Source organism: Haemorhous mexicanus, chromosome 1, assembly GCF_027477595.1.
Source record: "Haemorhous mexicanus isolate bHaeMex1 chromosome 1, bHaeMex1.pri, whole genome shotgun sequence".
Classification (NCBI taxonomy): domain Eukaryota; kingdom Metazoa; phylum Chordata; class Aves; order Passeriformes; family Fringillidae; genus Haemorhous; species Haemorhous mexicanus.
In genome coordinates, this window is record NC_082341.1 from 92778554 (window position 1) to 92797169 (window position 18616).

General features: G+C 35.3%; 1 long non-coding RNA gene across 3 annotated transcripts in view; it reads right to left on the reverse strand.

Moving 5' to 3' along the window:
• Nucleotides 1-14225, reverse strand: part of LOC132332190 (uncharacterized) — an 89435-nt gene extending 75210 nt beyond the window's left edge. For all 3 annotated transcript variants that reach the window (XR_009487813.1, XR_009487825.1, XR_009487814.1), the window contains exon 1: nucleotides 13918-14225. This is a non-coding gene — a long non-coding RNA (uncharacterized LOC132332190). The remainder of the gene's footprint in view (nucleotides 1-13917) is intronic.
• Nucleotides 14226-18616: the final 4391 nt, after the last annotated feature.

An 18616-nucleotide genomic window follows, 5' to 3' on the forward strand; every position in this document is an offset into this window, starting at 1 on the left:
GAAGGATTTTTGGAGGTTTTTTTTAAGTGCCTGTACATCTTAAAATGAAGAGGACATTTCCTAATGGACAATTGATTCTGAGTATAAACAAGTTGCAAATGAATGGGGAGTAGAGATACTCACAGGCTTTTTAAATCAGAAATCAGAGCAAACAGATCAGGAGAGTTTTGTTTGTTGTTTGTATTTTAGGAAAGCACTGGATTTGATTTAGGAGGCTTTGATCTCAGCCTGTTATCTGAGCTGTTATTCTGTCAAGAATAGAAATTTTAAGGGACATTGCCTAGAACAGATTTTGAGGTGGAAATACTGTGAGAACATTTCTGCAATTTGTCTATCTACGCCTACCCTACTCAAGAGCTGAAAAATCATAGTCTGGAGAGGATTTTGACATTTCCTGTGTAAGGGAAAAAATATAAACAACCAAAGCAACAACCTTTTCTCCTTGGTTTGATTCTCTTTGCTTTCTCCCCTTTGCACACAATGAACAAGTCTTTTTGTGCCCGTTTTTTTTTTTTGCAGATTTTTATGAGAAGATTCACCCTAAATTATTTCCTCATTGTCTCTCGTAGTAAAAATGGTCCTAAGTATAATAGGTCTAAATCCTGCACGGTGATGGTGATAACTGATTAACTGTTTCCATGCAAAAGCTGGCTTTCTGCTTGTTCTTTGCCTCTCAGTTCTTCTGTGAGAAAACTAATTGATGCTGAGAGGAGTACAATCACCTTCTTAACCAGGAGGGAAAAACCCTGGGTGTCCCAACTCACAGCACCCCTTGTATGAACAATCCTGTCTCTGGAGTTCAAGGCATCAAGGTTGGTGAGATCCACTCACAAGCAGCTGGAAATCTTGTGGGAAGATAAGGGAAGATGGAAAATAGAGAGAAATTCATGGAACAGTGAGCAACTCCAACAATAACAGAACAAGTTCCCTCTTTTCCTCTATCCTTCTCTTTCCAATGTGTGTTGCTTTGTGGAAAAAGTCATACCGTGAGGAAGCTAGGCCATAGAGATATTTAGAATGATTTTTCTGAAGCCCCTTTTCCTTATTCCTGAAATTCAGAAGTGTTTGGGCTGCCTTCTTGCTAGGGGAATCACACTTCTGCTTCTGTAAAACTACACAACTATGTGATCAGTAGTGCGGGCTTGCTCAGGGCAGGGACGTTTGTGAGGACAAGCACTTGGTCTTCACCAATATTGCATCTTCTAAGAGCTAGAATCAGACTATGTACAATTTTAGCGTGATCACCTCTGCGCTCATCTAAGTAGGAAATGAGAGGGCTACATAAAATCTATGCATTCTCATGGTCAGTTTCACAAATACCATCGTAAAAAATGCGTCATAGACAATAGAGATAAACGCTGCTGTGTTCAATAGTATGGATATTTCTTTGCTTCCACAGACTTCTACGTTGTGTCATTAAAGAACTTGGTTGATTTTTTTTCTTTCCAAACACTTCCAATTATATCTATATAATGCTAAATGATGCTGCTTACATCTCTATACAGAAAGTAATCATGACCAAATATTTCTTGTTGGAAACATTAAAAAGGATAAGATAAAATTCAGACCAAAATTATATGAAAAAAAGATATTGTTGCAAAGGCAAATAATTATAATCAGGAAATGCTGTAAATGACACTCCTTAATAGTGGAGTGATAAAATTAGCTCCAGACAGAAAGCAAAAAAGTTTTATTATATGATAGTGACATATCATCACTAGTTGACATGTGGGATAAAATTGTTTCAGTTGAATAAAACATATTTTATGTTTGTCTCTTATTAGGAAAAAACAATAGAGGCATTGTGTCAGTACTGCCTTACCAAGTTCATAGTAACATGAAGTTTAAATACTTATTTCTTTCAGATAGCCTTGAAATGAAAATAAACAAAATGCAGAATATTAAATGCTATGTCAATATTTTTATGGAACGTCTTTAAAAAATAAATTAATATAGAAAGAATAACAGATTACTTAAAAATTTCCTGACTGTTAAGTGCCAGATGATTTTTGTGCATAGATTTCTGTAATTTTGTTCTACTATCATGGCATGAGATCTTTGGAAAGATAGCCCAGGCTCTTGGATTTAGGAGGGACACAGGAGCAGTTTGAAATGTGGACAATTTTGGGAGTTAGATTTAAATGATAGATCAAAACCTTTTTCATTTTCCCTTGATTTCTAGCTCAGTGCCTGTATCACTAACTTTTCTTGCTCCCTTTTGCTCAGTAAGAATTTTTTTGAAGAGGTTATATTTTTTGATGTTTTCATAGTTTTGCTTCAGCAGTACTTCAGGAAAATATGCTGATGAACTATTCTGCTACCAGAATGTCAATTTCAGAAAGCAAGAAGGAAATCCCTTTCCTCCTCTTTTATAAATTATCACATATATATCACAACTCTTTTGGTTTGCTTTCTGGGCAGATTGACAAAGTTTTGTGCAGACTGGCCTGATTTATTGACAGCTGTAACTATGTCCTTTACAAAGAGGGCAGTGCTGGGAGACACCACAGCTTCTGATCTGGAAGCTTCATGCATATTTCCTGCTCATTCCTGCCTATGATACTGTTATACATTCTTAGCAGAAATTTATAGTACAATAATAATCAAGTATTACATCCCAAGAAACTACTATGAGCTATTCTTTCTAAATTCCTAGCACGAAAAATCAGCCATGCATACAAAAAATACAAAAATTTTATTTCTTTGAGCTTTTAAAAGATCATTGTAAGGTAGAAATGACTATGCCATTTATTCAATTTTTGATTCTGAAAAAATTACCTTTTATTGTTGTCAAGTTCACGTTAGTCTTGTTTAGATGATCTATTTGTAAGGACAGAATGATCATTTTTAGTTAATACTGTCTAAGCCTAAAAATGGGGAACTTAGGGAAGGAGTTATATTTTATTATTTTTTTTTTGTAGGTAATAAAATTTAACCTTTCACTATATTAAAATTTCTTTATATATTTTTCTTTATCCCTCCTTATAGCCACAATCTTTATATTTTCATTTCAGCCAGCCAAAATCTGTACATTAGATTCAGTCCTCTACCTTATGAGAGCAAACTCTGCATATGCTGTGCTAACACATTCTTCCAAAACATGCCATAGAAAAGTTTATAAGAAAATCAGTAAACAAAGAAATAAGGATGACAATAGCAAAAGTTGCAATTCCTTTAAATCAGGATAAACAACATTTTATTAAATATTGCCTTCATTTGAATTCATAATGGAAGTAAGCAATTCTTGCCATCTTCTGTAATTAGCACCTGTACATAAATATCTATTATCTAAGATTCCATAACTTATAGTCAGTATGCCTTATTGTATAAAATTTACAATGTAAAATGTTGTAAAAACATTAAAATCTGCACAAAGTCAAAGTAAACTCCTGAAAAAGATTGAGAAATAATTTGAGAGCATTTCACCTCACTGTTGTCACCAGTTCACGAGTCTTTAAAGTTTTTTCAATATGTTTAATATAATGTGATAATGTAAAACTGAAATGACTCAAAAGTGCTCTCTTGGGACTCATTCCAAGCCCTTTTTCCTTTTCCTTTTTCATCATCCAGTCTTTCTGAAGCCCCAGGGACAGCCACTTTAAAACAATCTGTGGTGGTGTGATTTATATTTATATATCTAATGAAGCCTATTTTAAAATAATTATTCTGGTTTAATTTAAATAACTCCCTACTGCTATCCTGATAGGGATGGTCAAGGGAAATTACTGTATATTTTACTATTAATTGTAAATCTGAGGTTGGTTGGAACACACAATAACATATCTTGGCAAAATGATGACTGTTCTGCATCTATACTCTTTTCTTGGTGTATTTTCTCATATCTTCCAACCAGTGCTAAATAAATAAATAAGATATTTAAGTACAGGTCAAAAATATACAGGATTACATTTGCAAGTGATGGAAGCAAGAAACACTTGCAGTAGTAAAAAACTGTATGCAAAAGGATTACGGCAGGAAAAATATAACACCAGCAAGGGTAAGTTAGGCAAAAGAATGCAAAAAATACCCACAGAGATGAGAAAAAAAAAATAGTCTAGAGACAACGACAAAAATGGGAAAGAATAAGATTTAAACAGGTCCTTAACTAGTTTTCTTTGCTTATGGTAGCTTAGCTGGCACAGTATCATGAGGTGGTTTTGGCTACCCAGATATAGCTGGGTATTAGTACCTCCCCAGATACACACATATGAGAAAGAGCACTCCATGTTCCACAGGTGAGTCACTGCTAGGAAGGTAACACATGAGTTCCATTAAGCATTACAAAGGCTGGAAAAGACAATAGAATAATCCAGAAGAATATTTTGACTGTGTGAAGGAAAGCTATCAGAGGATGAATTATAAAATAAGCAGTGCTCCCTAGTCCATGCTAATGGATTTGCTGTTCTTTGGTTAACTATTTCTTTGCTGCTGCTTCACAATAATTATCACAAGTTTGGCATTAAGCAATCTAATAAATAAAGCCAAGGTTGTTAAATTTACAGACAGCAATAGGAATAGAAGTTCTGAAAACACTTGAATAATAATATCTTCAGACAGCATTTGATCTTTAAGATTAAATGTTATTATTACTCACAGAATGCCAGTAGTACACAGTCTAAGGAATTATTACTTGTAAGTGTCTTTACTAAAAATCCTCAATGTTACAAGATAATTTTGGAAAAAAATAGATCGGGAAGGTTTAGCTTTTCAAATAAACCCTAATTAAAGCTTGTTAAATATATAGCATCAGAAGGACTTCATTTCAGAAATAAAGGGCTCTGTGGATCCATCTTTTTCAATAGAGGAATTAAAGGCATGGCTATTTTTTTAGTATAATTTAGTTTATATACAATAATACATAAACATGTACCTCCATTAGATATCCTTGCTGCCCAATCAAAAAAAAAAACAAAAAACAAAAAAACCCCAAAACCTTCCAGTATTTTAGACATTTTTACTGTGTAATTGTTTTTAGTGATCAAATTTTGCACCAATGGGAAAGCAGGAGAAGGGCGTGGAAGTTGTGAGCTTAAGGAGCAAATGTGAAGCCATAATGGGATGATATTATTTGCAAAATGAAGTCCATGCAAACACTTTATCCGCATGATGTTGGAAATTACTACAGTGGGCATATGCATGACCAATAGAAAATTCCACCAGAATCTTTTTCATACAGAATTCCAAGGGAAGCACTATGACAACCTGAAAATATACAAGAATATTGCACAATTTGGAGTAATGATAACATAGAGTGACCCTCGTAATTAAAATAATCTTTACTGGGCCAGACTCAGCTCAGAAAAGACTGTACAAATGCTCACGTAGTTCTAGGATAAATGGGATTGTGAGCAGAGGAACAATTTTTTCATTGCTTTTACACTTACTCAGGGAAACCTGCTGTGGCCACCCAAAAGAAAATGCCTGACTGAGTTCAATTCATTGTCTCCCTCCTTAGATCTTTTTGCTTCAAATAGGTGGAGATGCCAAAGAGAGAATAGACATAGTTCTCAGTGAATTAAAATGGTGTTTGCTTTGTCAGGAATGGCAAACAAAGCAAGATGTGTTGACAGCAGCAACAAATGTGTACAGAAATGCTACAAATTTTGAAGTGGAAGGCAGATGGGTCAGGGCAGTCATTTACACAGACATATTACCTTGATTTAATCTCTGCCTCACACATCTTTGCAACCTTCTCCCTAACAGCAGGGTGTTACTAACATGGCAACTCACTGGTCTTTAGACAAAGTTGGTCACCTCAGCATTCTTTTCTGCTCAAATCCTGTGAAACCACTCCCAGAAAAAGTTTACTGCAGTGGCTAGTATAAAAGTGGCTCATGCCAAAACTTCTCTCCCATGAAAAGGTATCAACACTAATCCAGCAACAAACAGTGAAACATTTCTTCTAAGACTCAATATTTGCTGAACAAAAATCACACTTGTTCAATACAATGACAGTTTTCTTCATAGAGATTATACTGAAAAAAAAGGGACAAGAGTAAAACCTCAGGTCATTAATTCCTGTAAATACTTCTTCCTGAAATCTATTTTCAGGAAAAATACAGAGTTTTTAGAATGCCAGAATTTAAAGATCTGCTTGACATAGGTCAAAAATTAGAGTGATTTCAATTCAAGACCTTTTGAGATTTAATAGCAGTAGTAAATGTAGAGTCCTAATAATTATTATTTTAAAGGCAAGCAAAGCTCAGCAGAACTAGAAATCAAAGACAAATATACAGCAATGGTATGAAACAGTAGGAAAAAACCTAGAAAGAGAGAGGAGATAAAATAGGAATGATGGTGTATAATTGTAAATATTAATTTGAAAGATATGTTAAATGTAAAACTAACTTACAACTGAAGTACAAGAAACATCCCGTTGGAAGTTAACCTTTGCTTTATGTTTGGAATATGATATAGAGCCCTGGGTATCACCATACCATGAAGATATAGTCAAATCAGAGGGAGTGCAGAAAACAGCAGCAAAATTTTTAGGAAAAAACTCTGACTTGTGAGAAACATCGACTCATTGGGAAGAAAGTATTTAGAGTGTGTAATTAAGGGTCTAGCCAGCTCCTGCAGTGAAAGCTATTTTTCAACTTCTTAGAAATTTGGATAGAAAAACTAGACTTGTATGAAAATAAACAAAGCTTCTCTGAAGGTCACTAAAGTTTTTATTTTTTTTATTTTTTTTCCAAACAGGAAAAAATTTTCTGCACTACAGGTCGTCAGCCATTTGCGTGGACATGACATTACAGCTATCAGCTGCTGCCAGATCATCTTAGAAACAATCAAGCACTTTTTGAAGGCTTGTTGGGGCTGCTAGAGAAAATTTCTGTGTTTGCTTCGCTAATGCTTCCTCTTTCAAAGATTTACTGAGACTTCTTTTAGCAGCCTGAGCACATTCATGTTTTATTGTCAGACCTTGGTAAGACAAAAAAAAAAGGGAAAATGCCTTTTCCTTGTTCCAGGAAGTTAGTTTTCACTGAAAAAGGCAGAAAGCATTAAAAATTCAACTTTTCGTAAGATGACGATAGTGTATCATAGTGGAAAAATGGATAATAATGGTTTCTCCCTCGCTGATACTGGTGTTTAGAAAGAAGAATCTCTTCAAGTTGTTCTAGCTATGCAAATGAGAGTTGCATGACAAAGAGTCACAGAAACAGGTATCTGAATCTTAAAATTGAAAAATCTGTGGTGGGTCATGTCCACCTACTATTGTATGGGGAACTTGATAAAGGAACAGTTAATAGAATTTGTGATCACTGGTTCTTTACTTCTTACAAAAACAAAACCTAGCCCACAGTATCTAGAAAATGTTTAGATTGGTGGTAGTGGTTTTCTACTTTAAAAGCACTAGGTTTCAGAATGTCTGTTTCCAGAAGGATTTCTCCATTGACATTACATAATCCTGTGTATTTAGACTCTTCCTAGACACACTATATATATCCCTTCTGACACATCTACCAATTATTACCAACATTTTCAACATGCAAAGAGAGTCACACAGTCCACTTGGGGAGTACCTTTTAAAGTTTGTAGTTACTTCATGATCTGGTTAAAGAATGTATTAGTCTGACAAGTCTAGACCAGCTTACTGATCATTCTTCTTTAAACATGAAACACCGTGTTTGTCAGGTCAGGTCACTCTGTCCTGACTTAATTAATTGGCAAAATTAAAGAATCAAACAAAATTTTTCCCTGCTTAAAAAGGCAAATATTAAAAAAACTAGGTTATTCTAACTAGCCAGGACTCTCTTTCTTTGCTTCTAGCACAGTGTTTCTAGCACTCTACAAACTTTGTGCCTCAGCTCTTCTCTTCTTCCAAGACACATCCTACATACCTGCAACATTTTTTGCAACTTCTTTTGTACTGCATATGTTTCAAAAGATGGATGCTCTTTCTCTCTATATGGAGTAAGAAATGTAAGATAAATGGAGAGGACTGAGTTACTGTGTATACTTCTCATTTCCAAGCTATGGTCTCCATTGATATTTATTTAATTCTTCATAAGTGCTTGTTTACAGTTCATGCTGACTGGGAACTTGGGTGTCACATGGATTAAGTTAAAACTATATTCTTCTCACTATCCTTCAACTTCTCCTGCATTCTGTAACTTCCAAGTTTTATTAAAAAGGTGAGATCGATTCCCAAGTGTAATATCTATCATGAATATATATTGATGTTATTGAAAATAGATACAAGCCTGCATTATGATGTTTATTTATTTTTCTAAAGGGTGTAAAACTCAAAATAAGCTCTGAAACTCCATCCACAATTTGCAAAATGCATGTGGGTATTACTGCTTATATCTTACATTAGACTTCCCACTGGTATGAAATTGCACCACTGTAAGGTAGAATAGCCACAGCCAAGTTTTGACTGCAAAGGACCTTTATTTATCCCTGATGTCAGACTTAACTGGCCTGTCAGACTTTTATGGAAATAAAAAAAAATGCAGCCAATTCTTGAGCAGTCATACATTTTGTCAAAGTTTTAACAATAATTTTAGCCTCTACATAACTGAATTTTAAAATTAAAAGAATGATAGACTATTAAATAAGCCAGTGATTTAAACTTCAATTATATTCTATGCTAAAAAAACACTGTTCCCCAAAATATTTTTCCTATTTTTATCCATGTAGTATTAGCGAGGGTTTCTTTGTAGTCATACACGAAAAAATGTTCTAACATTTCTTGGTGTTTTACCTTTTTTTTTTTTTTTTTTAAGCTGAATCCATGTTCTCTAAGCATTATCTGTTGCAATATGATATTTTCAGAAAAATGCCTGCTAGAAAGTTTAGACATGGTAGTTCAACATTAAGCTTCTGGGGACATCCACGTTGTATTATGTTTGGCTTAGAATGAGCAACTCCTGCTAGATTCAGCAAAAATAAAGCACAATGACCTCTTCAGCTGGACACTTCAGCAGCTGGTCTATGACTTAAGGAGAGTTTTGCTTTACGCTTTTTAAACTGTTCTGGGGATTGAATAGACAACATATAAAAATATGACAGGGAGATGATGGATTATGGGTCATAAGTCTCATTTCAGCCATACAAATAAAACATCATGCTTGTGTGTTATGATAATACATTTAATGGACAGAAATTAACAGATGTTGATTGCATTCTAGTGTGCACAGCATACCAAAAATCACAGAGGAATGTTTAAAAGATTGTAAAGAGACCATGCCATTGGATGCTTGTAAAGCAGAGTTAAAGTAGCAAAACCACAGGAAAGAGAATTTGGTAGTTGTCTGGCTTTGGTTTAATCGTTCCTCTCTGCCAAATGCAGTCATTACAGTGTAACAACAATTGTATGCTTTTTCTGCCCCTTCCTAAGCAATACTTTATAGCTGTCAAAACATAAGGTTGTGGCAGACTCTTCTTAAAATAAAACTTCAAGACAAACTTAGGAAAAAAAGTATGAATGAAACTTTGTAGTTCAGTGCCATTCAGAATTCTATAAACTGTTCAATAGACCATATAAAAGCTCCAAGAGCTGGCCTTGCTCAATTACAAGTTGGAACAAGCTTTTACACATAATACATATATCCACACAAAGTGAAATGCAGCTTCATACTAGAACTACCTCTTTCTATATTCAAATATAAAAGCTAGATTTACTTTGCTAAAAGAAAGACTTATGTGTATAGTATGTGTTGAAATCCACCTCAACTCATTTTCCAGACAGGTAAAATTTATTTTCATCAGCCCATGAATCTGTCAATTTTAGCATTCTATCAACCTTCATTGACTTTTAAAATTCTTAGTTTCTATATGGGTCTATTTTCTAGTTTTGCAACATGATTTAAAACAAAAAAACATGGAAGCAACACAGTGACTGTCCATCTCCTTTAATTCTTACATCTCTTTATAATGGCAGATCAGCATGAAGAGAGTTCCTCAAAGTATTAACTGTAAGAAGGCTACTAGATAGTAATTAACAGTAGAGATTTACTTTAATTACCATTTTCCTTTTTCTTTCAGGCTTTTTGCTAAAAATATTTGAATCACAGCAAAACTCAGCTAATCACTTTTGATCTATACATGTTATTTTCAGATGTCAATTTTAATCTTCTCCTATGTCCCCCAGTGAAAAAATTGGTGGAAAACTGCAGGACATGATATTGGGGTATTGATATTTATCTGAGATGGCAGCCAAAAGTTATAGGAATAGGTGAGCATTTCAAGTCCCACTATATTCTCTCAATACTTTGGGAATACCAGAGATATTTTTTGTTCCATTTTACTTATTTTAAGTACCATCAAGTTATATCAATCTTCTGTAAAACAGGAAAGAATGCACCAATTTGTATTAGAATCTAAACAGTGGCTATGGTACTTTTTGCATACATTTTCATTTGCAGCATAATTTGCATTATGATCATAATATTTTTTCTAGTATCTGCAAAATTATTGTCAGCAGGGAGGGTCTTGTTGTTCATTTGCTTTTTCTGTGCAGGTGCAGAAATCTATTCATAGAAACAAAGAGGAGCTGTATTCAGAACACACCAAGGGATGTGCAATAATGGATAGATCTGTGGAACACCTTGCCGAGGAAATTGTAGATGCTGAAGGCTTACAAGATTCCAAGGACAGTGGATTAATCTCATGGAAGAAGTGTGTTGAGGATTGCTGATAGAGAGAAGTCTTACTTAGCTCAGGGTGGCTCCTGAGCTGCAAGCAGTCAGGAAGTCAGATGAAATAACATACTTTTTTTTTCCCTCTGTTTTTACTGTTGTGAAGACACACACTTTTGGTCATCAATGGAAAAGGAGCACTCCTTCAGATGGACTTGTCCTCTCACTAGGTAGAGCCATTCCTTACACAATTCTCTGCTTTTCATTTGCCATAGACTATTTCCTCAATGCCATACTCTGCATTGGAACGATCAATTCACAGGACAAAACTTCTTAACTTCCCAGAAATTTTTCTTCATTGTGTTAACAAGTTAGTGTGTACGATTTGCTGTTCTTTAGAAAATTTCCAAGCAGTGTAAGATCTTAGGAGGGGCACTGAAATGAGGTATATTCAGATTGGCACTTTGTGCCTCTACCCATAAAAACTTTTTCCAGATTTGTTGCTGATGCATCTGCTTTGAATTAATTATTTCACAGAAGAAAAATGTTGTAAAATAAACAAACATTGTAATATGCAAATAAAATCTGTCTGCAAATACAATTGTGAAATTTTAATGATCTACCAGTTTTAGGTATTTTGTACTATGCTATAAATAGTAATTTGAATTTTGTTAGCTTTTCATGCATATCTAAGATTAAAACTATTAGATCTCTCTTTAAACCTTTTGGAATAATAAATAAAGAAGGAAAATCTATTAAATATCATAAGCATTCAAAATCTTCCCTAGATTTTAATTCCTTATTTTGAGTCATTTTTACTGTGGAAGTCAGACCCAATGACATGCACTATGCTCTATCTCACAGTTGACAATACAGTGCCATCAAAATCATAATTGTTAAAAAAAAGAAAAAGATTAAACATCTTACTCTACAAGTCATACATAATGTCATATACCTATTACTAAGAAGGCCCATCTTCTATGACCAAAGAGAATAACCTGATTTGAACTAGAAGAACTGAATAGAATTGTTAAACAATCCTTTGCATTTTAAGCAACATTTAATTAGAAACACACTTTAACCACCAAAATGATAAAAATCCAAGAGATTAAAATTTGAGTGTCAATTATCATAAAATTCATCATTGTAATTCTTATTAAAACTCAGTGTTTAGATAGGTAATGATTTTATAATATGGCAATTTGCATAAGGAGCCCTGAGATGGCTTATTATTTCGATCCTACACAATTACAATTCTAGCTCCATACATCAGAGCTCTTAGCAATGTAAAATCACTGTGCTAATTAATAAGCCATTTACTGACTGCAGCTAGTTATGGTGGTCCTGCAGCTGACCTTACGGAAGATGAGCCATCTCTGAAGTGCCTGTGTGTAACTACAAACATAATGATGTGCCAGGAGGGAATCATTAAAAATAATTTACACAAGCCTTCATTTACAAGATCTTTTGATAGCATGCTTCCCCGGTGTTTAGATCCACAGTGCAACCCCTACCATTTGGAAAGTGCCAAGCAGGAGAGTGAACGAGGATACCTAAGTGGTTAATTAAGAGCCATTCGGACGCCACAAGAGCCTCCTGAAAAATCCCTCTGATGTCTGCTGTGTCAAATGTCTCTCACAGGCAAAACCACAAGAGGTAGCTGCCATAGCAGGCTAATTATTGGGGACCAGGAGCAGCTGAGAGTGGCCTGTCACTGAGGCTTGCTGCGAGCACCCAAGCCCAGAACCGAGCAGAGCAGCTTCTGTGTCATTGGACTTAAGAGAAACAGTAGAAATTAGGCACTCTGATAGTCAGAGGTGATTGCATAAGTCATAAAAATGTGCAGCTGTAGATGAAACTATTCGCTTGTGCCGTTTGATGCATTTTGTAACTTTTGCACTCAACCGTTATTCCATCTCAAACATGTGTTTTTTGTATTCATGCTTTTTAAGACTTTCAGTTTAAATACTTCTAAGAAAACGATAACTTATAAAGGCCTTATAGGCCTGAACAAAGATTTCAAAACCGTCAAAGATAATTTTTGTGACATAAAAATAATTTCAAGCTACATAATGAGAACCAAAGTAACCACATTCAATCACACTACAGCATGAGACTACAACAGAATATATGCACATACACACAAAACAGTCTTCGTATTTCAGTACAGTCAGAACAAGACTAAGAGAATATGTCACTGCCTCCCTCACAGCAGCTAGATATGAACATCTGAAAACATGCAGCTCATGATTTATTTCTCCTTCAGCCAAGTCACTGCAAGGTGGAGGAAGAGAGCTGCTATCTTGTGTGACGTTTTATTAGTTTAGTGGCATTCAATTGGTTTACTGACACACACAGGATTTTCCAAATCGGCGTGGGGAAAGTGTCTTTTTCCCAGCTTGTCTGTCTGTTATGCAGCCAAGAGCAAGTGGATTGTACTCTGAGCATGCAGACACTTTCCACATCTCTCTGATACCTTATAAGTCTATTTTCTGAGGTGCCTTTCACAAGTGTTGTGTGAGAAAACACCATGAGCACATTGCTTGTGCGATCCTGGCTAGATTATTGCCTTGTGGCTGAGCGCCAATACTGGGCCTGGGAAGAATTAATTTAGTAAAGGTGGAGGCAGCAATATAGTTGCCTGAGTTTATGTCTATGCAGGCATTTGGGAGAGAGAAAGGAACACACTTTGTGTTTGAATCATTTTATCAATGATACTGTGATAGGATTTATAAGTTTGCGTGTGTGATTTTTTTTTAAATACATCCCATTTTGACAAATTTATTGTAGCAAGAGAAGAGTTACTCCCTTCTATATGGAAACCAACACCCTTCCTGATGTTTTAGTTTGAAATGTATTAGAATTACTTTGTCTCATTTTTAAAAGAGCTATGTAAATAAACTCTCTTAAAATAGTAATTACCTACCCATTCCTTCTATAGCCACATCTCTTTGCAGGAGGAAAATTTTTCTAACAAAGCTATGTTTCTCAAGGGCATAAAGGAGATGGCTTTCATTCTAAAACTCTCTTATCATTTTGCAGAAATGGATTGGATGGAATTCACCTCTTCTTTCTACAAATAAGATGAATTGTCCAAGGCAATAATTTGGCTCCCTTCTGTAATCAGTGGAGACAGAGAGCTTCAAAAGGGAGGTAGGTTCAAACCAGTCAAATCACACTTCTCTCATTAGACAAGACAAATCACTTGTACACCACAGAGAGGGAATCAGCAACCAGAGCAGTCCCTTAATATTTTTTAAGTGGTGACAATTCTACTTTTCTCTAGTTTGTCTATATAGTCTGTAGAAGTAGTGAGACTTGCAGCTGCGCTTACCAGAGCAGAAGACCGAGACACAGAGGAAAAGCTGGAGGAGCAGCGCCATGAATGCAGCCTAGATCCTCATGATTTTCAGGCTTGACTGACTCTATACTGCTCACAAGTAGAGAGATAGTAGGGCAAAGCCTCAGACTGTGGTTCCCGCCTTTGGTCTTTCAAGGAAAGCAGAATCACATAGGGCAATGTGAGCTTCAACAGCTCCTGTCTTCTGCTGGGACATGACAATTCCCTCCTTCTGGGCCTTCAGCACCAGAAGCAGCTTCATACAGTTTAAACCAGAATTTCTTGTCAAACACCAGCTTGTGATGAAACCATCTGTTTAACTAACCCAGGCATATGCAGAGCTCTTGCAGAACTTTGTTTGTATTGTTATTTTTCAACCTACTCCATTGTTTGTGACTGGTGACATCGTTGTTAGTTTTACTGGCAACCAAAATGACAGATGACAGTATGCCAATGACATCCCAAAGTAATATCAGCAGTCAAAATTTGACCAAATTAGTGACTGGCTTATCACCAAGTCTGTACTACATTTGAATAATTCTGTACCATTGAAGTCACAATCTCTAATCAGCATACCCTAATATTTGATCTAGGAGGCACAAATAATAGCCTACATTGTCAGGTGAACTATATAGCCTGAGATACCATTGAATAGTAAAACAATCAGTAAAGGAAAATATTTTGAATGCAAACTTGCAGTCTTTCTGTCATAAGAGAAATAGCATACCAACTGTGATTCAGTGATTTTTTTTTTCTGTGTCTGCACTAAGATGCATTTTTGCCAACAAATGTATGAAAAGTACCTTACAGAGCTAGAATTTTAGACAGAATTTGGTAAATAGCTGGTTGGGCTATTTCTGTGAGAGAAATACCTTTTTAGAGACACCGGTGTGGTTAAAAGCTAAATGCCCTGCATTCCAAGGGACAACAGTCAACATGATATTCTTCAGCTAGGGCAGTTAAATAGTGCCCAACTACTAATAAGAGAGATGAAAAATACAGCACATGACACTGTCATGACTCTTATAATAAATAGAATTTATCATTCTTACTAACAAGTCTTAATACTTTTGAGTATTTTTCCTTAATACATCAAATAGCAGATAGACAATGAAAAGAGGTGCAGATGCAAAGAGAAAAAAATTGGTTTATGGTGCAGCAAAGGATATTTTGTTCAAGTGGTAGATTCAGTGGTACTAGAAAAATGAGGTAAAAAAGGATGAGTCATTTCTCTTTCAGTGTGAATTCCCCAAAATGGAGATTATTTCTACACTTGAATTTTCAGCCAGGCATCTTTGGAAAGGAAATGGGGAAATTCATGCTTCTAATTTAACAATATTGACTTTAGGGTTTAAAAATTTGTCTTCTAAAGGCCAGTTCTTCTTGTCCTTATCATAAATATAATCTCACTGAAGCCAGGATAGGTGCTTCTGTGAGTGAGGGAAATCCCTTATGGCTTTAACTTTGTGCCAGCCCAGATGTTGCTCTTATTAAAGTCAGCATTAAGAACTCTTGTTACTCTGAATGATGCAAGATGAGACCAGTTGTGAAGTGTTGCTGAACCTTTCCCAATTCTGCTGGATTTCGACACATTGTAGATCAGGCCCTAAATTATATAACTTCATCCTGCCCCCAAGTGTGAAGTCATTCCCTGGGGAAAATCTTGACTGAAATCACTAATATCTCTGCTTGGGAAAGGATTGCAAGAGCAGATGTTAGTGTTTGCCTTGAGGAATATCCAACATATTTGAGCAATCACAACATATAGTGAGATGGAAAGATAACAACAGAATAAAACAAATGTCTTTATAAAGTGCTTACTCTTTATTATCTTTGTGTTATCTTATTTAAGAGGAAGCATCATATTTCCTGAAGATCATCACCTGTCATTAAAAGAGAATGTGTGACTGCACACTTACCTGACTTTAGGGGAAGGGGAACACCTTCATGCATTGCTTTGTTACACCTGGGCACGATGAAGTAAAACTTAATTCTCTTTTTTTACTCCTTCCTCTTTTTCTTCTCTTTTATTTAAGGAAACACCATTCCAGAAACTAATAAATGTTAAATACTTTTCTGTCAAACAAACAGTTTCAATTTTTATAAATATGATTTGACTGTGAAACACAACTTTAATTTAATTTAATTTAATTTTATTTTATCTTATTTTTTAACATTCAATTAAGAATTTTTTAAATGCAATGAAAGTTGAAGTTGTTATATTCAAAACCATGTATTCATGCTTAACAAACTCCAGGAATTTTAGTGAACAAATACTTCCAGTGGACTACTACAAAATGTTTCCTTGAGGAAGACGATAAAACGTATTTTTAAAGCATCCTTGTAGCCACTATATGAAATTTGTATAGACATCAAGTCAAAAGTCTCAGGCTAACTTCTTGTGTATTCAATAAGAATCTTTCTTGGACTTGGTCGAGCTTGATCCAGCCCATAGTTAATAGAGGGACAAAATGTGGTGTTGTTCAATCCCTGCTGATATACAGGGATTTTCCAGAGACCAATATTTTCCAGATATCCTAAAGATAAAGTATGTTTTCAACCTCTCTAATTCAGCTGAAACCCAGCAGTACTCTATTCTAAATATGTATTATCAAGCAACAGTGATTTAAACAAATAAGTTGTAATATGGGTTGTATGTGTCTGAAGCTTATTAATGAAATGTACCTGATAAGAAAGAAAATATTTTCTCCTGTTTTCCCCCTTTAAATATCATAATTATACAAGGGGTGATTGAAAAAAGAAAAAATAAAAGAAATATAATAATGATCTGAAAATCTTAAACATGTAAGTATATTATTGGGTAGTTTTTTTACCATAGACCTTTTCAATTCATAGATCACTTCCACAAAGAATAGAGAATTAGGAAAACATATTCTGTCTCTGGTTAAAATTTTTGAATCACACTGAGGATCTTTGAACAATTAAAAGCTTCAACTAAAAGCTACAGAAGTCAAGCAAAAAATTTTTTCAAGAGGTTTGCATCCAGGCCTGTATAGTAGTAATCAACATCTTATTGGATCTTGCAGAATTGGAGGTTTTCAGCAACACAAATGGAAAGGTAACTGAAAGTATGTTTATGAAATTGAACGGTAAAACAATTTATTTGTGAAAGTATGTTACAATCATATAGTTAACAATGCAGGAGAGGTCAGTAAGCAGAAGAAACCTTTGGAAAATGTAGGAGTTGGGAGGATGAGAGTTGGTGAATTGTTGCTTCTCAGTATGTTCTGATTACACTTCCTTCTCTTTTCCATACGCCATATTGGGAGCTAGTACTTGGAAGAAAAGGCAAACTATTTCTAGTTCTACTTTTTTATCTATATGAAAAATTATTTCTTAACTCCCTTATCACTGAGAATTAATACTGAGGGGTTTTTTCCACCCTTCCTTTTAAATCTCCTATTTGAGTGGTCAGGGGTGTATACTGCTCTTTGTTCTCCTCTTACAAAGCACAAAGTCAGAGTGGTAGTATTTAATGCATCATATAACATAAACACTACCATATAACATACAATCACCAAATTTCTATGGGTATGGTGGCTGTTTGGTGGTAGATTAAAAAAATATGCTGAAAATAAGATGCCTTGGTTTAAAATGAATGACAAAATGGAGACTAAACATTTTAAACACAGATATATGCAATTTTAGGAATTGCGCAAACTCCTGATCTGTGGGAGAAATGGCAAAATGCAGAAGAAACTGTGTTCTCACCCATTGTCATGCGTCCCCTGTAGCTACTGGCAGCCTTGTTCTCTCAGGCATGTCCAGAACTCAAAGTACCAAGATGGTTCCAGGTCCTCCTCTTCCCAAATTACTCTGGTCTCTAAAGGGTACAGGCTGAGTGAGAAGGATCTGATTTTTCATTGTATTTTTCTTATACTTGGTTGCTAAAAACAGCTCTCTCTGTTGATGATGCTTACAAGTCTGTTCCTCTAAGAGTTTCCACGTGCTCCCAGTGACAGGTTGGTTATGCTGAAGCTATTTCCTTATCCTTATAACTAAACTGTTCCCTTATGCTAAGGGTTAACTTAGGGCTGTGCATATTGATCTCAACACTAACACTTAACAGTATTGTCAACTAAGCTAAACTTATGTTAATTGCTACAGAAAGAAAAAGAGGAAAAGGGTTCCCTAGGGAAATAATAATTCCCTGTGTGGTACAAAGTGGTATTTAGTCATGCTTCTGTCTCCTTATCTCTGTGCTTAAACCACCTAACATCCAGTGAAGGTACTACACCTTATGGAAGAAACGCCTTCACATATAGAAAAGGAATTCTCAGATGAGCAGTAAAATCCTCATTGTATTGCTCTCTCGTACTGGCCCTGAAGCAGAAGAGGTACTTGCAGACAGACAAACCACCATGATATAGAGAACCAGGGCCTGACTATCTTTCCAGCCAAGGTCATTTTTTTGTATGGAAGCTTGCTGGTTTTGCAGAGACGTTTCAGACATATGTGTTACTGTGGGAATGGTATGACTCAAGCCAGTAGAAATCAATTGACTTTTCTCTAGTTTGGTTGTGTAAGAGAATTTATACCCCCTGTTCCCATGTATAATATAGAATTTTAATTATGGACTTTGCACAAGAGGACAAATGCATAAATGACTTGACATTATTAAAACTATGCTTGATACTGGTTAAGATATGAAAAAGGCCTAAGGTTAAAAAAA